A 21,463-nucleotide genomic window follows, 5' to 3' on the forward strand; every position below is an offset into this window, starting at 1 on the left:
CCTTATGTGTTTACTAAAATCAGATTCCAAAAGTGCTTTTTGTGTTTGCCATTGTTTTTGTCTTTCGGATGGGATCTCCCCTTTTAATCCAATTATTTCAACACCTGTTGGACAATGCATTTGTACAGTCATGTGTGATAATGAGCTAATTTATTAAATGCAATTAATTAATACATTGCCACCTCTTGTTTTGTGTCGTCTGTGTTTCTGTGTTTCCGGCATTTCACATTGGAACAGCTCATTCACCTTCCTTGTCTTCTCTCCGCCCTCCCTCCTAGGTAGGTTAAAGAGCTGCACCTGAGCCAGCCACTGATTGATGCAGCACCATAGTCAAATAGTGGAGTGGAGTAGGGGAACAGCAAACAGCCATTAAAGCAGCCAGCCCGCCCGCCCGCCCGTCACAATGGACCTACCTGTGTACACCAGATGGATGTGATGGAATTTACTGTGGTCCCTACATTTCAAGAAGAAGTAAGAATTGCAGTTGCAACAAACCCTTGCTTGCCTACAAAGAGAGCAGCAATTTGGATTTGTTACTATGTTACCTGGAAGAATAACAAACTGTGCAAGGATGGAGGTTGTAGGAGCAAGGAGAACAAGTTGTCTGTAAAGTTGGTGGATGCCTATTTTCCATTTTGCAGTCCCTTGTCTCCCTCTTGTGGCCTCCTGGAGGCAACTAGCTGTGCAAAAAAAAAGACAGCCTGGGGGCCGGCTGTTGCAGTGTTGCCCTCTCAGGCAACACTGAGTGACTGACTGAGCCGCATTGTCTTATATAAAGTTCAGACGGAACTTTGCACGTGTCATAGTGGAGACCTCAGGAGCCAGAGCCAGCTTTCTGACATCATAATGGGGCCTCAGAGATAAAAGCCTGGGCCCAGGCAGTGTTGGTCAGTGCTGCTCAGCAGGCAGCACAGGACTGGATTAAAGCTGATACAAGGTGTGAAAGGAGAAGGGGTGGCAGTGGGCATGCACTTACTGCTGCTGCTGCTGCTGCTGCTGCTGCCAGTGTTTGCACGGCAGGAGGGCATTTGGGCGTTGCCAGGAAGGCGTTTTTATGTCGATTCCTCCTCTTTCAGCACTGCATTGTGGTGCAAGCAAAAGAAGCAAATCCTGTCTTGCTTCCTCTCCGGCCTTTATTCACCTCCCGCTTAGTAGCTGTGAGTGTGTGTGAGCCTGCAGGGCCCCATGGAATTGCCTAGGAGTAGGCTGAATCGCTGCAAGGGGTGAACAGCAGTATTGGGCAGGCTCGGTCAACGCGCGGCCCGTTCGGGTTATCGCCTCTCGGCCTTCTGGCTGAGATCAAGTGTAGTGCTGTTTATTCGTATCAGTACTGCCTTGGTCTTGGTTGGGAGGTGCTCCGGTACCCTCTCTCTCGGCCTCGGGGGATTGTCCAGGTTCGCCTGGACTTCACCCCCGTGCTGCTATTTGGGAGAGAGGCTTAGTCCGGAGCAACGAGCGGCGATCCCCCTGGCCACAGTGACCCGTGTGTCTCTGTGGTGCGATACCCATTCAGTGAGTTATCATGGCGGCAGATGATACTCTCACGTTCGAGCCGAACTTCACTCGGCTAAAAAACTCGGTACGTTTTACGTATACGGAGGAGGCTCCAGCCAATCGTGGATTGAAACACCTGATCGAAGAGGTGCTTTTGGGAGTATTTGCGATCCGGCCATTGGAGATTTTGGCAATCCAGGACTATCCTAGGCGTGGGATCTATGATGTGACCTTGCGATATGACGGTATATACTTGGATTTTGCAAATCGCTTGAAAAAGGTAGGCAGAGATCCCAGGCTTAAAGGGGTCCAGATTGTGGAGCATTTTTCTTCAGATCGGAAACTCATGGTGATTAAAATGTATTCTCCTTATATAACTGAAGATGAGATAATATTCTTTTTAAAAAATTTTTGTACTTTGGTTATTCCTAAGGGGAAGGTTATGAATGAGTTTGATGTATGGACCTCTAAATGGAAATTTTTTGTTGAACTTAAAGACGACCCAAAAGCACCTGAGGAAAAATTGGTACCCCCAGCTCGTTTTAAATTGGGCAATATTAACGGTGATATTTTTTTTTAATGGTATGGAGGAATTTTGTCGAATTTGCAAAAAATATGGGCATACAAAAAATGATTGCGAGAGTACTTGCACAAATTGTGGCAGCCAAAACCATACTGTTAAAAGTTGTAACAAACCAAAAAAGTGTAGTCTGTGTCAAGACACCAGTCACTTTTACGTAGCTTGTCCCCACAGACAGAAACCGCAGAAGAGACCACAAAATTCTACATACCGACCCCAACGAGAGAAACAACTGGAAAACCAGCCGGCCCCCGAAGAGGAAGCAAGAATGGAGACCCAAGAAGCAAGTCACACTTCGGATATTAATACTGGTAAGTCTGTTGCCTCTCTTGATAACGAAGGATTTCAGTCTCAAATTAGGATGAAGGACCGACAAAAGGAGAGGAAGCGAATAGAGAAGCAGGGGACGGGGATGCCTTTTTCTCGAAAGGAAGGTAGAAACCCGGAGGAAGCTGTTTCTCAAGAAAAACAAGAAGATCTAGGTGCGAAAAAACGGAAGACAGGTGAGCCTCAAAATCAGGACGTACTAAGGATGACAAACCGGTACTTAGCAATACAACCTGTAGGTGAACCTGGAGCAACCAGCACTGTCCCGGAAACCCCAGAAGAGATGGCCCAGATGTCTGTTGGACAGCCTGGCGCTTCCCATTCAGGAGGCCCTATGGAAGAGACGGACTACGGGTCAAAAACACCAGAGAGGGGAAAGACGGGTTTAACGATCATTCCAAATACTCTCCTTAGTCCTCTGTGTGAGGATTTTTCGGAGGAGGCAACAGACAGCGATTCCAGTTCTACAAGCTTCTTGCACTGCGTAACTTCTAGAGGTGACCTGGAAAACTCTGACAGCTCTCAGGGGTTGGCTAGGCTGGAAGAAGAAATAAAGGTTTTAAGGGGTTGAAAATTGTGTTTTATCCCACCTTTTATATCTCATCAATGGCAGTTTTAAAAGGACTCTCCCTAAATGTAAGGGGACTCAAGTCAAAAATACGCAGAACAGTCCTTTTTAATTATTTATCCCTGCTTTCTGCTTCAGTGTTCTTTTTGCAGGAGTGTGGCATCCCTCATCGGGCAGAATATCAAAAATACGAAACAGATTGGAAATATGGAACTTCGGTATGGTCTGGTTCTAACCTATCAAAATCTGCAGGAGTGGCAATCCTTTTTAAGGGTAATATTAACATTACTTTTAAACAAGAAATTTTACCAGGCAGGATTTTATTAGTAAAGGCTTTTATAAATGGTATTAAGTGGCAGTTTTTAAATTTTTATGGATCACCAGATAAAAAAGAAAGAGAAGAAATGCTGGGAATTTTACCTCTTTTTATAACCGATTCCTGTCCCTTGGTTTTAGCTGGGGATTTTAATTGTGTTTTAAGAGGTGAAAAAAGAATTACGCAGTCCTCCAGTAGAAACTACGATAAAACTTCTGGTCTTTTAAGTAACATTGTGAGTGATTTTAAACTTACAGATGTCTTCAAAAATTGTAATAAAAAAATGTCAGATCTAGATAGCACTACTTGGAGTAACATACGATGTAGCTCAAGAATTGATTTTATTTTTTCTTCTCAGCAAATTTTACCTGTCCACTGTGAACTTTTAACAAACATGTTCTCTGACCATAAAGGCCTTTTATTTGTTCTAAATTTTGACTCTGGTTTTAGAAGAGGCTCCAGTTCATGGAAGATGAATGTAGCACTTTTAAAGGATGAAAAAATAATTGCAGATTTTATCAGGTTTTATAATAGGTGTAAGCGAAAGAGAGACCCTACAAAATCCATGACGTTATGGTGGGATAAGATGAAGAAGAAGATCAAAAATTTTTTCATAAGGTATGGAATTCAAAGAGCAAAAGAAAAAAGAGCGGTCTATGAAAAATTAAATATTCAATTGCAAACTCTTTACAAAATAAGGTCTGTGGGGGTAGAAGTGACTGAGGAGATAATACAGGTAAAAAAAGAAGCCCAAATGTTTCTGGAAGATAAAGGAAAAGAGATAATTTTTAAAGCAAAAATACAACACATGGAAGAAAACGAGAAATGCTCCAGATACTTTTTTAAAAAAAGTATACAAAAGAAGATTCATATAGATAAAATGGAAGGAGAAACCGATATTGACAACATTTTAAAAAAAACTCATATTTATTATAAAAATCTTTTTAGCGAAAAAAATGTGGATACTAATTTTATGGAGAACGTTTTAAAAGAAGTTTCATGTGTTTTAGATTTTAATGCCCAATCTGCTTTATTACAGCCCATCACCGAGAAAGAGATGCTGGATACTATAAATAGCTTTAAGTTGGGCAAGGTTCCAGGAGCTGATGGGGTACCAATCGAATTTTACAGAACTTTTTATGAGGTTTTAAAGGATGATTTTTTATCTCTCCTTTTAGAAGTTTTTAGCTCAAAGATTTTACCAGAATCCTGGAAAATGGGTGATGTATCATTACTGCACAAAAAAGGTAATAAAGAAGAGATCAAGAACTGGAGGCCGATAACTTTATTAAATTGCGACTACAAGGTAATGGCCAAGATCTGTGCAAACAGACTCAAAACTGTGATTGAGAAACTTATTCACCCCAATCAAGTCTGTGGAATTCCAGGAAGAAGTATATGGGAAAATCTTAACCTCATAAAAGATCTGATAAATGATGCAAACAGCAGGAAAAGCAACTTGGCAATTTTAATGGTAGATTTTGAAAAAGCATTTGACAGGGTCTCACACCAGTTTTTATTCAATGTTTTAGGAAAGATGGGCGTACCAGAAAATTTTATAAATTCTTTAAAAGCATTTTATAGGGACTGTCAAAGTAGAATTTTAATTAATGGTTTTAAGTCCCAGGCTGTTCCCCTCAGGTCCGGTGTGAAACAAGGTTGTCCCCTATCACCTCTACTTTTTATCTGTGCCCTTGAACCCCTTTTATGCATGATTAGGAGAGATAATGACATTTGTGGGGTAGCTCTCCCGGGTAGCAAGGGTACTGAAGCCAAGGTTGTAAGTTATATGGATGATGTTGCAATAACTTGTAAGGATAATATATCATTAAAAAAGACCTTAAAACAAATCCATTATTTCTGCTGTGCATCAGGTTTTAAAGTAAATTTTAATAAATGTGAGATTTTAAAGATTGGTGCAATAGATATGCAAGACATTGAGATTCCAATTGTAGAGAAAGTGAAGATTTTAGGTATTTATTTTAATGAATACAATAATGTAACGGAGAACTGGGAGGGGATCATGCAAAAAGTAAACCAGAAGTTATGTATATGGAGAATGAGAGATCTGACTATGGAGGGCAAAGTGCTTATTATTAAAATGGTGATCCTGCCTTTGATTTTATACTTGAGCTTAGTCTTCCCCCCTCCCACCCGTATTTTATGCAAATTGCAAAAAGCATGTTTCACTTTCTTTTGGAATTCAAAAATGGAAAAATTAAAAAGAGAAATCGTTTTTAAACCCAAAGATAAAGGAGGAAAAGATTTTACTGATTTTAGAGTTTTCTTATACACTAAGTTCTTTTCATTATGTTTTAAGAATTTTTTTAAAGAAAACTATTGGTCATTCTTCTTGAGATATAATTTGGGAAATTTCATGAGGCGTTTTGGGTGGTTTCAAACTGATCTTAAACATCCCTACAGTTTTAACATGCCAGATATTTATGAGATTTTAGAGAAAATTGTTATCCTTTTTAATCTCACTAAGGTAAAAACAGATGTCTTAATGAATGGCAAAGTTTTAACAAAATTTATTTCAAAATCCACTGAGGTTTGTTTTATTGGGAATTTTAATGAGATACAATGTAAGAATATATGGAAAATGCTGAATTCTTTTTATCTTTTTAATTCCCAGAAAGACCTAGCCTGGAGCTGCGTCCACAGTTGCCTGCCATGCCGTTCCTTCCAACACAGAAGGCATTTGTCATCTACAGCCAATTGCCCAAGAGAGGGATGCCACAACGAGGAAACTGTTTTTCATCTTTTATGGACTTGCGATTTTGCGAAGGACGTTTGGAAGAAGATTTTACCGCTACTAAAAACAATCACGGCAATAAAGACTTTGAACTATTACGTCATATTATATGGACAAATAGACTGTGTTTCCTTTCCAGACAGATGGACGGCATGGAGGATCATAAACTGTGTGAAGGCAGCTCTTTGGAAGGCACGGAACATTTTACTTTTTAAAAAGGATATTTTATCGGTGGATAATGTAATTGGGATGATTTTAAGTGAAATGTTTTTATATCTTTTACTTGATAAACAAAAGGACGCTTCTGCATATGTAAAATGGCATTTTAATGATTGGAATTCTATATTGTAAATGTCTTGCACCTGTATGTAAAATCTTTTGAAATTTGAATAAACGGTTTTGTATCCTTGTGGTACAGCCAAAACAAAAAAAAAATCTGTTCTTATCAGTTTAATATCTGATACGTCCCCTATCTGGGGACCATATATTAAATGGATTTTTAGAACAGGGAGATGGAAATAGAGCTTGCTCTGTCCACTCCACGCATTGACCTGGTATTGCAGTATTTCCAGGATCGGTGCACCCTTTCCTTATGTGTTTACTAAAATCAGATTCCAAAAGTGCTTTTTGTGTTTGCCATTGTTTTTGTCTTTCGGATGGGATCTCCCCTTTTAATCCCATTATTTCAACACCTGTTGGACAATGCATTTGTACAGTCATGTGTGATAATGAGCTAATTTATTAAATGCAATTAATTAATACATTGCCACCTCTTGTTTTGTGTCGTCTGTGTTTCTGTGTTTCCGGCATTTCACATTGGAACAGCTCATTCACCTTCCTTGTCTTCTCTCCGCCCTCCCTCCTAGGTAGGTTAAAGAGCTGCACCTGAGCCAGCCACTGATTGATGCAGCACCAGAGTCAAATAGTGGAGTGGAGTAGGGGAACAGCAAACAGCCATTAAAGCAGCCAGCCCGCCCGCCCACCCGTCACAATGGACCTACCTGTGTACACTAGATGGATGTGATGGAATGTACTGTGGTCCCTACATTTCAAGAAGAAGTAAGAATTGCAGTTGCAACAAACCCTTGCTTGCCTACAAAGAGAGCAGCAATTTGGATTTGTTACTATGTTACCTGGAAGAATAACAAACTGTGCAAGGATGGAGGTTGTAGGAGCAAGGAGAACAAGTTGTCTGTAAAGTTGGTGGATGCCTATTTTCCATTTTGCAGTCCCTTGTCTCCCTCTTGTGGCCTCCTGGAGGCAACTAGCTGTGCAAAAAAAAGACAGCCTGGGGGCCGGCTGTTGCAGTGTTGCCCTCTCAGGCAACACTGAGTGACTGACTGAGCCGCACCGTCTTATATAAAGTTCAGACGGAACTTTGCACGTGTCATAGTGGAGACCTCAGGAGCCAGAGCCAGCTTTCTGACATCATAATGGGGCCTCAGAGATAAAAGCCTGGGCCCAGGCAGTGTTGGTCAGTGCTGCTCAGCAGGCAGCACAGGACTGGATTAAAGCTGATACAAGGTGTGAAAGGAGAAGGGGTGGCAGTGGGCATGCACTTACTGCTGCTGCTGCTGCTGCTGCTGCTGCCAGTGTTTGCACGGCAGGAGGGCATTTGGGCGTTGCCAGGAAGGCGTTTTTATGTCGATTCCTCCTCTTTCAGCACTGCATTGTGGTGCAAGCAAAAGAAGCAAATCCTGTCTTGCTTCCTCTCCGGCCTTTATTCACCTCCCGCTTAGTAGCTGTGAGTGTGTGTGAGCCTGCAGGGCCCCATGGAATTGCCTAGGAGTAGGCTGAATCGCTGCAAGGGGTGAACAGCAGTATTGGGCAGGCTCGGTCAACGCGCGGCCCGTTCGGGTTATCGCTTCTCGGCCTTTTGGCTTCGATCTGTAGTGGGTTGAAGTCAGAGGGCAAGGTGCACTGGTGGAAACCTACCTGCTCGGCCTTTTCGGTTTTCGGACCGAACTGCTGCTATTGAGGGGTGGCTGAAAGCTGGTGTGCCTTTTTCTTTGGAGGATCTGGAACCTATTCGTGGAGGGATTCTTTCGCTGGACGTGTGGATTTCGTGTTTTCCATTGGAATCAGGAGGCGATCGAGCTCTTTTCAAGGGCTTTTTTTCGTGCTGTGGAGGAAGAAGAAATTCGTTGGAATATGGCTTATGGAAGGAGAACACCAGGAGAATGGCGAGGATTTCAGGATAATCGGCCTGACTTCTTTGATGATAAGTATGGCTTAAAGGATACTATTCGGTTCTTCGTGTCCCCAGAAGTCCGACAAGAAAAAAATCTAAGGTACCTTTATGACAAAATACTAATACCGGTTATGGAATTGGAGAAGAAGAACTTCTTTTGTATACAAACCTTCTTCTCTAGGGGAATTTATGATGTGACTTTGGAAACAAATGCATTATGCGAAAAGGCATACACCCTTTATGAAGCTAATAAGGGGCGAGATGTTTTTAAGGGGATAAAAATTGCCCCATTGTTTCAATTTCAGGCAAAATTGTTAACCATACAAATGTATAGTCCATTTATAACGGACCAAGAGGTGGAATCATACCTCTGGAATTTTTGTGAAAAACTCTCCCTAAAGCAACATGGGATGACGGATTTCGGAGTGTGGAATGGAAAGCGAGTATATTATGCTACGTTTAAAAAAGATCCACAGGAAGAAGGAGGAGTCTGTAGGCCCCCGCCTGTGGTGTTTATAAATCGTAGTAGAGGATATTTATTTTTTTCAGGGATGCCTCCCTATTGCAGAAGTTGCAAGAAATACGGCCACAGTGATGATAACTGTAAACGCTGTATGGACTGCCCGATGAGTATTCATCAAGAGGCAGATTGTCCAAAACGTATGGAAGAAATACCTGAACCACAGCAAGTTGAAGAGGTAATGGAGGAGGTTCAGGAGGAGGTTCAGGAGGAGGAAAGAGAGTCTACGGAGAAAGAGAGGAAGGAGAAGGAGAGAAAGGAGAAGAGACGAGAGGGAAAAGAAAAGAGGCAAGAGAAAAAAGAAATTAGGAAGGAAAAAGAGGAAAAGAAAAAAGTAAAAGAAAAAGTGGAAAAAATACCTGAAGTAGTGGTAACCCAGGGATCTGAAGCTGGGGGATCTGGACAAACAGAAGGTATCACTGTAGTGAGGGAAACCCCTTCAGATAGTCCTGTGGAAGAGGAGGGCCTTACTGAAGAGGTAATGGAAACGACATTAGGTAATTTGAAAAGATGTTTAGATGATGAAGCAGAGGCGAAACGTGGAAATATTAGTGGTGAAAAAAGAAGAGTGATAGAAATTTTGGAAGTCGTGTCACCCTTAAGCTCTGTTAGTTCGGAGGCTTTGAGGATAAACGAGTATCCTTCTACCACTGATGAGGGCGGGGGAGATAGCCCTGGAATTGTCATTAAAAGATGATCAGTATAGCTTCCCTGAATGTTCAGGGGTTAAAAAATTCAAAAAAGAGAGTTGCTTTATATGACTTTTTTAATAATGAAGCTTATGATTTCATTTTTTTACAAGAATGTAATATAGAGAAAAGTATGTGTTATGAGTTCTATAAAAAATATTGGAAAGGAAAAGCCTTTTTTTCAGGAGGTAATGAGCAAAAGAGCGATGGAGTAGGTTTTTTATGTAGTAAGGAGTGGAAAGTGGAGAAAATTCAAGAGATTTATCCGGGGAGGATAATGATGATAGAAGTGAAGAAGACTAATAAAAAAATCAAATGTTTCTGTGTGTATGGATACACAGAGAAGAGTAAGAGAATCCAGCTCTTTGAAATTCTGCAGTTGTTCCTTACAGGTTCGGACCCTATTATAATTGGAGGAGACTTTAACTGCCATCTGGAAAATAAGAAAGATGGTTCAGTATCATGCCTAAAAGGAATTCTCTCATCAAGTAATTTAAAAGATATGTGGGAAATATGTGGCAAAAAGAAAGAAGATGAATTTACATGGAGTAGGAAAAACTCTAGGTCTAGAATAGACTATTTTTTTGTATCAGAGCATTTTAAAGGGTTATCTTTTAAAACTGATTTTAACTGTTTTTCCGATCATAGATTGATCAAATGTACGTTAGAATGTGAGAGAATGGAAAGCAAAAAATCTTCACATTGGAAATTGAATACAAAACTATTAGAAGATGAGAACGTAAAATCGGAATTTGGTTCATTCTATAAAAAGTTGCAGTGTAGGAAAAGCAGTTTTAAGGATGTTTTTGAATGGTGGGAGTTCGCAAAATCTCAGATCAAAACATTTTTCATTCGTATTAGTAAAAGAAAGGCGAGAGAGAGAGTGGAATTATATGAATCTCTAAATACGAAACTCCAGTGTTTTTATGTCTTGAAAAAGAGTGGTGTAATGATGGATGATGAGATTGAAGGCATTAAAAGCCAAATTAATAGAAGTTTGTATGAAAAAGGAAGGGAAATCATATTTAATTCGAGAGTAAAAATTTTGGAATGTGATGAAAAATGCTCAAAGTTCTTCTTTAAAAAAATCATCAATAAGAGAGATTATATTGACAAGTTGGAGGGAGAGGTGGTTTTGGAAGGTAAATTGAAAAAGGCACATGAGTTTTATGATAACTTATTTTCTGAAAAAAAGAGTGATGGTTCTTTAAGGGACCACTTTATCAGTCAACTAGATAAAAATTTTAATAAAGAAGAAATAGGTCTTTTATCTGAAGATTTTACTGAAAATGAAATTTATAATACAGTTAATAGCTTTTCAAATGGGAAAACACCTGGTTTGGATGGTTTACCGATAGAGTTCTATAGGGTCTTTTGGAAGTTGGTGGGTGTGGATTTTTGTGATATCATTTTTAGGGTGCTATCCTCTTTTAAAATGCCAATATCATGGTCTGAAGGGTTAATTGTTTTACTTTTTAAGAAAGGGGATAAAGAAATGATAAAGAATTGGAGGCCTATAACGTTACTAAACATGGATTATAAAATTTATGCAAAATTATTTGCTAATCGTTTGAAAAAAGTAATTTCATCGGTAATTGAGGAGGATCAGACATGTGCTGTGCCAGGGAGAAAAATTACAGATTCATTACTCTTGATTAGAGATGTATTATGGGATTTTAAAGATCGTGATCAGGATTTGGCATTGATCTCATTAGATTTCGAAAAAGCATATGATAGAATTTCCCATTTGTTTTTATTTCAGGTTTTAAAAAAGCTTGGTTGTCCTGATATGTTTATTAAGTGTATTAAGAGTTTATATTCTAGTTGTTTCAGTAAAATTTCAGTGAATGGCTTTTTATCGGAAAAGGTTAAAATGAATTGTGGAGTGAAGCAAGGGTGTCCTTTGTCGCCAATACTCTTTATTTGTGCCGTGGAACCACTTTTATGTGCAATAAGAAGGGATAAAGTTATTGATGGTGTTTTTATACCAGGGAATAAAAATGAGCGAGTTAAAATTGTGGCATATATGGATGACATTACGGTTTTAGTTAGAAGTTTGAGAGGGTTTAATAGGGTATTACGAGTAGTTGAATGGTTTAATGGTGCATCTGGTTTTAAAATAAACTGGGAAAAATCAGGGGTTTTATTGATAGGGAATCTTAAGTTGGAAAGGGAATGTAAATTATTAAGTGTAGTAGATATGAAAATTCTAGGTATTCATTTCTCACAAAACTGTGGAAGTATAAAAAATTGGGAATCTCTCTTGGAAAGGGTTAAAAAGAAGGTGGATTTTTGGAAACTAAGGTGCCTATCAATGGAAGGGAAAATCTTAGTGATTAAACAAGTTCTATTGCCTCTGATTTTATATGTATCTGCTGTTTTTATGCCCTCAAACATTATGATGAAAAGAATTATTAAGGTATGTTTTAATTTCTTTTGGGGTTCAAAAATGGAGAGAGTAAGGAGAGTAGAGTTATATAAATCGAAAGGAAATGGTGGTAAGGGTTTCCCTGATCTTAGACAGTTTTTATTTTGTAAGTATTTATCACAGTGTATTAGTATCCTATGTGGACCTGAATCAAAGTTGAGAGCCTTTGTAATATATAATTTTGGTTTTTTCATAAGGAAGTATAAATGGATCAATATAGATCTAAAGAGACCATATAGGTGGTTGCCTCCAGAGTACTATTTAATCTTAGAGAAAATTATAAGAGAGTTCAATCTGGCAGAAGAAGGAAAAGAGGTTCTTATTAATCATAAAAAAATATTAAAAGTCTTAGAGGGTAGAACCATTTGCAGCCCGATTGAACGGTTTACTCCCCAGGTAGTTAAAAACATTTGGAAATGTGTTAACCATCTTTGTTTGTCTAATGATCACAAAGATCTATTATGGTGTATGATAAAGGATTGTTTACCAACAAAGGATTTCCAATATAAAAGACGACTGAATCGGAATAGCCAATGTCCTAGAAGTGGTTGTATTGATGATAAAACCACAATGCATGTTTTCTGGAATTGTGATTTTGCACAAAAAGTGTGGAAAAAGATAAGTAAGTTGGTGAGCATGGTGAGTAAAGTTAACTATTTTAATTTTAACTTGATATTTTATGGAATTGGAATCGGGGAAAATGAGTTTCAAATAGTTTGGCTGATCTTAGCATCAGTTAAAATGGCGCTATGGAGGTCCAGGAATATTTTACTATTTAAAAGGGATGCTTTAACTGTTGATGATTGCATACGTCTAAGCCTAAATTATTTATTTATCTATTTTTGGAAAGAAAAGAAAGAACTAGGAATAGAGAAAGCAGAAGAAAAATGGAAGCAAAAGAAATGGAATTCTGTAATGGGAGTGTAGAATAGATATTTAGGGGGAAATAATGTATAAATATACTTACCTTTTACGATGATGATGTGAGTCTTGAGATCTGTGAAGAGAAAAAGATGGTGATTTTAAGTTTTGAGACTTGTGATCTGAGTAAAAAAAAAAAAAAAAAAAAAGAAAAAAAAAGAAAAAAAAGAAACAAAAAAAAAAAAAAAAAAAAAAAAAAAAAATCTATTCTTATCAGTTTAATATCTGATACGTCCCCTATCTGGGGACCATATATTAAATGGATTTTTAGAACAGGGAGATGGAAATAGAGCTTGCTCTGTCCACTCCACGCATTGACCTGGTATTGCAGTATTTCCAGGACCGGTGCACCCTTTCCTTATGTGTTTACTAAAATCAGATTCCAAAAGTGCTTTTTGTGTTTGCCATTGTTTTTGTCTTTCGGATGGGATCTCCCCTTTTAATCCCATTATTTCAACACCTGTTGGACAATGCATTTGTACAGTCATGTGTGATAATGAGCTAATTTATTAAATGCAATTAATTAATACATTGCCACCTCTTGTTTTGTGTCGTCTGTGTTTCTGTGTTTCCGGCATTTCACATTGGAACAGCTCATTCACCTTCCTTGTCTTCTCTCCGCCCTCCCTCCTAGGTAGGTTAAAGAGCTGCACCTGAGCCAGCCACTGATTGATGCAGCACCAGAGTCAAATAGTGGAGTGGAGTAGGGGAACAGCAAACAGCCATTAAAGCAGCCAGCCCGCCCGCCCACCCGTCACAATGGACCTACCTGTGTACACTAGATGGATGTGATGGAATGTACTGTGGTCCCTACATTTCAAGAAGAAGTAAGAATTGCAGTTGCAACAAACCCTTGCTTGCCTACAAAGAGAGCAGCAATTTGGATTTGTTACTATGTTACCTGGAAGAATAACAAACTGTGCAAGGATGGAGGTTGTAGGAGCAAGGAGAACAAGTTGTCTGTAAAGTTGGTGGATGCCTATTTTCCATTTTGCAGTCCCTTGTCTCCCTCTTGTGGCCTCCTGGAGGCAACTAGCTGTGCAAAAAAAAGACAGCCTGGGGGCCGGCTGTTGCAGTGTTGCCCTCTCAGGCAACACTGAGTGACTGACTGAGCCGCACCGTCTTATATAAAGTTCAGACAGAACTTTGCACGTGTCATAGTGGAGACCTCAGGAGCCAGAGCCAGCTTTCTGACATCATAATGGGGCCTCAGAGATAAAAGCCTGGGCCCAGGCAGTGTTGGTCAGTGCTGCTCAGCAGGCAGCACTGGACTGGATTAAAGCTGATACAAGGTGTGAAAGGAGAAGGGGTGGCAGTGGGCATGCACTTACTGCTGCTGCTGCTGCTGCTGCTGCCAGTGTTTGCACGGCAGGAGGGCATTTGGGCGTTGCCAGGAAGGCGTTTTTATGTCGATTCCTCCTCTTTCAGCACTGCATTGTGGTGCAAGCAAAAGAAGCAAATCCTGTCTTGCTTCCTCTCCGGCCTTTATTCACCTCCCGCTTAGTAGCTGTGAGTGTGTGTGAGCCTGCAGGGCCCCATGGAATTGCCTAGGAGTAGGCTGAATCGCTGCAAGGGGTGAACAGCAGTATTGGGCAGGCTCGGTCAACGCGCGGCCCGTTCGGGTTATCGCTTCTCGGCCTTTTGGCTAAGATCAAGTGTAGTGCTGGTTACTTGTAGTCAGTGCTGCCTGGTCTTGGTTAGGAGGTGCTCAGGTACCCTCTCTCTCGGCCTCGGGGGATCGTCCAGGTTCGCCTGGACTTCACCCCCGTGCTGCTATTTGGGAGAGAGGCTTAGTCCTGAGCAACGGGTTGCGATCCATATACCCCCGTGTAGGTTTCGGCCGAAAAGGGGAGTTGCGCCTACTACGGAGTAGCGTAACAATACCATACTCACCATGGACGAGGATCCATGTGAGATACCGGCTTATGCCCGGATTAAAAACACGATTCGTGTAGTTCTATCGGAGGAGAAGGCGACGACCTGCGGCTTAAAATTTGTGGTGGAGACCGTACTTGTTGGTATCTTCAACATCCAGAAGCGAGAAATTTTGGCGGTGCAGGATTACCCAAGAAGGAGGACATACGATGTTACTTTCATACAGAATGGAGTATTCCGAGATCTGCTGGCGGCTTATACGGTAAAAAATGACCCGAGACTGGACGGTGTTGATTTTTATGAGCACGTTATGGACATCACTAAAATGATAGTTATAAAGATGTACTGCCCTTTTGCCGACTTAAAAGAAGTGATGTCCTTTTTATTCCCTTATTTTAAAACTGTGAAATGTATTGGCAAAGTCATGAATGAGGTTGGTGTATGGACCTCAAAGTGGAGATTCAATGTAACATGTTATAAAGATGCCAATTTTACAGGAGGGATAATGTTGCCGCCAGCACGTTTTAAAATAGGTGATATGGCCGGAGACTTTTATTTTTCAGGGATGCCTCCATTCTGTAGGAAGTGCCAAAAGTACGGTCACACCAAGGAGTCTTGCGACAGCACCTGTAGGAACTGCGGCAGCTCTGAGCACGAGACCAAAACTTGCCCTCTGGGGAAAAGGTGCCGTTTTTGCAGCCGAGTTGGTCACCTCTATGCTACTTGTCCCCACAGATCTAAAGAGTTGGAACAACCCGAGGACCGGCCAAGGCGTCCCGAGCGGCCCGCAGGCCAGATCACCCCTGTACAAGGAGAGGAACCCCAAGGAGGCGAGCAAGACGATATGGATACCTCCAGCAGACCCCCCCAAACAGGTGACCCTAAAGAGCAGAGGCGACAAAAACGCAGAGCCAGTGATCAGCGGACGAAAGAGCCCCCCCAGGAGACTGGGGCACAGGGTAGTTCGGATGAAGCTGATCCTACTGGCCTGCAAGAGATGCTGGGTCAGCCTGTACCTGAGGCAGAGGTCCCGGGCGGAGCGGCAGCGCTCACTAAGAGACGTAGGGCGTACTCGGAGGTGGCAGCGGGGGTGCCGATGGGAGTACCTGCCAGGTTGAAGGCAGGGAAACCAGTTGACGTGCCCCCGGAAGCGACAGCTAAAGGTCCCCCCCCCTTCTAGACAGTTGGGGGATATAGGGACAGCTGCCTCCGAGGTAAGCGTGGTCCCTGAGACGTCCGGAAGCGCGATTCCTGCCCCTATAGAAGGGGAGGGCGCTGCCAAAGATTGCCAAATCTTACCCGTTGAGTCCGTCTGGGACCCATTTTCAAGAAGTGCCTTAGGTGAGGGGGGTCAGCTGAGTGACGGGACTTCCTCTCAAACCTCATCGATGCGCACATTTGACTCGAGGAAAGATGATGATGAGAGCTCGAGTGGGGTGTCTGGCGACGCGGAGGACTGCTAAGGCCTCCTCGGGTAAGATAAAAATAGACTGTCTCTCTCCCTTTTCCTCATGGCTGAGTTATGTGGTCTTTCCTTTAATGTAAGAAGCGTGCACTCACAGACAAGAAGAGCTGCCCTTTTTAACTACCTTTCTGTTTTTACCGCCTCAGTGTTTTTCCTACAGGAATGCTGCATACCTCACCGCATGAATTATAAAAAATATGAGGAAGACTGGAGACTCGGACCTTCAGTGTGGTCCGGGTCTAATGAATCCAAAGCCGCAGGTGTCGCCATTTTATTCAAAGGGAACGTTTTAATTGATCGTTTTTATGAAATTTTACCAGGCAGAATTTTAATGGTCAAAGCTTTTATAAACGGTGTTAGATGGCAGTTTTTAAACTTTTATGGTTCTACAGACAAGAAGGAAAGAGCAAAAATGCTAGAAATTTTACCCCTTTTTATCAATGATTCAGAACCACTTATTTTAGCTGGTGATTTTAATTGTATTTTAAAGGGGGAACGCCGGTTCTCTAATTCAGTAAGTCGAAATTATGATAAAACCCCGTCTATTTTAAAAGATATTACAGTGGATTTTAAACTTACTGATGTTTTTAAAAAATGCAATAGGGATCTACCTGAAGAGGACGGCGTCACCTGGAGCAATGTAAACTGCAGCTCCAGGATTGATTTTATTTTTTGCTCTTATCAAATACTGCCTTTTAAATGTGATCTTAATTCTAACGTGTTTTCTGACCATAAACTTTTATATTTTAAAGTTAATTTGAACGATCAAAGGAGAACTCCGAAGAAAGCCTGGAAATTAAACGTATCCCTTTTAGAGGATCCGCAAATTTTATCCGATTTTATCACCTTTTATAAGGGCTGCAGACGGGTAAGACATCCCAATATGCTAATTGTTTCCTGGTGGGAAAAAATGAAAATAAAGATAAGAGATTTTTTTATTAAAGCTGGGATGAAGAAAGCAAAAGAAAAATTTGAATTTTATGCTAATTTAAATACCCGTCTGCAGACCCAATACAAGTTCAGAGAACAGGGTATGCATGTGGAGAAAGAGATCACCGAAATTAAAAAAGAAATCTCCCAGTGCCTGGAGCAGAGGGGAAAGGAGATAATCTTTCGCTCTAAGGTAAAACATCTTGAAGAAAATGAGACCTGTTCCAGGTACTTCTTCAAGAAAATAAATGATAAGCATACCCTGTTAAATGAGATAGATGGGGAAACAAATACCCAAAACATTTTAAAAAAGGTGCACGGTTTTTATGCGGATCTTTTTAATACAAAACATGTTGATGTTGATTTTATGAACGACTCATTGAAGGAGGTGGATGCTGTTTTAGATCCTGCTTCCCAAGTGTTTTTATTACAGGATATTACGGAACAGGAGATTTTAGAAACTACGAAGAGTTTTAAAACAGGTAAAGTCCCTGGCCCTGACGGTATACCTATAGAATTCTATGTTATATTTTATGGTATTTTAAAAGAGGATCTCCACCCCCTTTTTACCCAAGTTTTTAGAACAAAAGCCCTCCCGGGGTCCTGGAAGAAAGGCGAGGTGTCCCTGCTTTACAAAAAGGGGGACAAAACAGACATTAAAAATTGGAGGCCTATCACTTTGCTAAACTCTGACTACAAAGTAATGGCGAAGATATGTGCGAACAGATTAAAAGCAGTGATAGGCCAGATCATACACTCCAATCAGGTCTGTGGGATACCCGGGAGGAGTATATGGGATAATTTAAACCTTTTAAAAGATGTGATCAGTGACACGAAAGAGAGAGGAGGTAAAATGGCAATTTTATCTATAGATTTCGAGAAAGCCTTCGATAGAGTGTCACATTTTTATCTTTTTAAGGTTTTAGAAAAAATGGGTATACCGGAAGGTTTTTTACAGTCTCTGAAGGCCTTTTATGAAAATTGTACTAGAAAAATTTTAGTAAAGGGTTTTAAGACACAGGATGTCCTTTTAAATTCCGGAGTGAAGCAGGGGTGTCCCTTGTCCCCACTACTTTTTATTTGTGCGATCGAGCCTCTACTCTGCAGGTTAAGAAAGGATAAGCAGATAAGCGGAGTCCCCCTGCCGGGCGGGGGGGGACTAGAGGCTAAAGTGGTGGGGTACATGGACGATGTCGCGGTCCTTTGCAGGGACACCCTGTCATTACAGAAATCTTTTAAACAGATTTACCAATTCTGTTGCTCCTCCGGTTTTTTAGTCAATTTTAATAAAAGTAACATCTTAAATATCGGCAAAATGGTTTTAATGGACATTCCAGTCCCTGTGTCAGAGTCTGTACAAATTTTAGGAGTCTCCTTCAATGAGTCAAATAATGGTTTTACCAGTTGGGACTTGGTGGCACAAAAAGTCAATCAGAAAATTTGCATGTGGAACATGAGAAAGCTAACAATGGAGGGAAAGGTTTTAATTACAAAAATGGTGATTTTACCTATTTTATTATATTTAAGTATGGTATTCCCTCCCCCTGAGATTTTATTGAAAAAAATAATTAAAGCATGTTTCACATTTTTATGGAACTCCAGGATGGAAAAGCTCAGGAGAGAGAAGGTAATATTACCCAAACCAATGGGGGGGAAAGATTTCCCCGATATAAAAGCATTCCTTTTAATAAATTTTTTTACTTTATGTCTTAATGCAGTTTTTAAGGAACATTACTGGTCATATTTTATACGTTTTAACACAGGTTATTTTATGAGGAGGAACGGTTGGTTCTCCACGGTTTTAAGCTCCCCGTATGCTTTTAACCTTTCTGGCCAGTATAAGATTTTAGAAAAAATTGTAAACCTTTTTAACTTAAAAGACAAAAATATTAACGAAGTAAAAAATAGTAAAGGAATTTTAAAAAAGATAAAAGAAAATGTTTTAGTAGCTCCCATCAGTAATTTTAATGAACAAAAATGTAAAGAAATATGGAAGATGGTGAGCGCTAAATATCTTTTTAACCCACAGAAAGATCTGGCCTGGAGCTGTGCCCACGAGTGTCTTCCATGCCGGGCATTCCAGCATCGAAGGGGACTGACCAACTCGGCTGCGTGTCCAAGGGGAGGATGTAGAGATGACGAGACAGTCTACCACCTATTCTGGGAATGTTTTTACGCGAAATTGATATGGACAAGAATCCTCCCCTTGGTACAGAAGATTACAGGACTTCGGAGATACACAAGTGATGGCGTTTTATATGGATGCCTGGAATGCCCAACACAGACTCGAAAAATGATGGCATGGAAGATCACCAACTGCGTAAAAGCAGCTCTGTGGGCGGCCAGAAACATTTTATTATTTAAGCGTGAAGTTTTAGCTGTGGAAGATGTTTTAGCCATTTGTCTTAATGAAATGTACAAATATTTTCTTTTAGATAAAAAACTCTCTCCTGTTTTATGTAGAAAATGGTTTTTAAGTGAATGGAGTTCCATAATATGATGCCACCAAGTGCCCTTTTATAAATTGTTTTTATTTGACAATTTGTATTTATCTGTATTAAAAAACCATGATTGTAAATTTATGTAAATTTTTGTTGAAATGTATTGATTTATTGTAAATTTGTTCAAAATTTTAAATAAACGGTTACCTCCTTTGTTGGGGTAGTCAACTCAAAAAAATCTGTTCTTATCAGTTTAATATCTGATACGTCCCCTATCTGGGGACCATATATTAAATGGATTTTTAGAACAGGGAGATGGAAATAGAGCTTGTTCTGTCCACTCCACGCATTGACCTGGTATTGCAGTATTTCCAGGACCGGTGCACCCTTTCCTTATGTGTTTACTAAAATCAGATTCCAAAAGTGCTTTTTGTGTTTGCCATTGTTTTTGTCTTTCGGATGGGATCTCCCCTTTTAACCCCTTAATGACCGGGCCATTTTGCACGTTAATGACCAAGGATTCTTTTTTGTTTTTTCACGGTTGCATTCCAAGAGTCGTAACTCTTTTTGTATTCCGTCTACATAGCCGTATAAGGGCTTGTTTTTTGTGGGACGAGTTGTATTTTGTAATTGTACCATTTTTAGATGCTTATAATATATTGATTAACTTTTATTAACTTTATTTTAGGAGAGAATTGAAAATAAGCAGCTATTCCAGCATTAATTTTCACGTTATAAATTTACGCCGTTTACTATGCAGCGTAAATAACATGTTACCTTTATTCTATGGGTCGGCACGATTACGGGGATACCAAATATGTAAAGATTTTATATGTTTTCCTATGTTTGCACAATAAAAACCCTTTTAGAAAAAAATTACTTGTTTTTGCATCGCCGCGTTCCAAGAGCCGTAACGTTTTTATTTTTCCGTCGATGTGGCCGTACGTGGGCTTGATTTTTGCGGGACAATGTGTAGTTTTTATTAGTACTATTTTGGGGTACTTAGGACTTATAGATTAACTTTTATTTTATTTTTTATGGGGGGAATGGGAGAAAAGAGAGAATTTTGACGTTGTTTTTTGCGTTTTCTTTGGACGCCGTTCATCCGGCGGTTTAATTAATATGTTCATTTTATTGTTCAAGTTGTTACGATCGCGGGGATACCATATATGTGTATGTGTGATTTGTTTTGACCGTTTTACTAAATAAAACCACTTTTTGGGCCAAAAAAGTAGTTTTATTTGACTTTGACTGTAATTATTTATTTATTTTTTTCACAAACTTTATTTAACTGTTTTACATTTTTTTTTTTAGTCCCACCAGGGGACTTCACTATGCGATGTGCCGATCGCATATATAATGCTTTGGTATACTTCGTATACCAAAGCATTATTGCCTGTCAGTGTAAAACTGACAGGCAACCTGTTAGGTCATGCCTCCGGCATCGCCTAACAGGCAGATGCTGAAGGCAGACCTGGGGGTCTTTGTTAGACCCCCGGCTGTCATGGAAACCCGACGGCGACCCGCGATTTGTTTGCGGGGGCGCCGATCGGGTGACAGAGGGAGCCCCCCCCCCTCTGTCAAACACATTAAATGCCGCTGTCACTATTGACAGCGGCATTTAATGGGTTAAACTGCCGGAATCGGCGCGCGCTTCGATTCCGGCAGTTGCAGCAGGAGCCAGGCTGTGTATAACAGCCGTGCTCCTGCCGCTGATCGCGTGGGTACAGTCTCAGTACCCGCGCCATCACAGGACGGATATATCCGTCCTCCTGCGCGAACTAGCAGCTGCTGAGGACGGATATATCCGTCCTTCGGCGTTAAGGAGTTAATCCCATTATTTCAACACCTGATGGACAATGCATTTGTACAGTCATGTGTGATAATGAGCTAATTTATTAAATGCAATTAATTAATACATTGCCACCTCTTGTTTTGTGTCGTCTGTGTTTCTGTGTTTCCG

At 40.4% G+C, this 21,463-nt stretch overlaps 2 non-coding genes and 1 pseudogene across 2 annotated transcripts; all 3 read left to right on the forward strand.

Annotated features, from left to right (window-relative positions):
- Positions 1-6,443: 6,443 nt before the first annotated feature.
- LOC142679600 (U2 spliceosomal RNA) lies at positions 6,444-6,628 on the forward strand. The gene has a single exon (XR_012852823.1). It is a non-coding gene; the product is annotated as a U2 spliceosomal RNA (small nuclear RNA).
- Positions 6,629-12,974: 6,346 nt separating this feature from the next.
- Positions 12,975-13,145, forward strand: LOC142679715 (U2 spliceosomal RNA; annotated as a pseudogene).
- Positions 13,146-19,703: 6,558 nt separating this feature from the next.
- Positions 19,704-19,891, forward strand: LOC142679643 (U2 spliceosomal RNA). Its single transcript, XR_012852843.1, has one exon. It is a non-coding gene; the product is annotated as a U2 spliceosomal RNA (small nuclear RNA).
- Positions 19,892-21,463: the final 1,572 nt, after the last annotated feature.

The sequence above is a fragment of the Rhinoderma darwinii genome (genome assembly GCF_050947455.1).
Source record: "Rhinoderma darwinii isolate aRhiDar2 chromosome 2 unlocalized genomic scaffold, aRhiDar2.hap1 SUPER_2_unloc_55, whole genome shotgun sequence".
Classification (NCBI taxonomy): domain Eukaryota; kingdom Metazoa; phylum Chordata; class Amphibia; order Anura; family Rhinodermatidae; genus Rhinoderma; species Rhinoderma darwinii.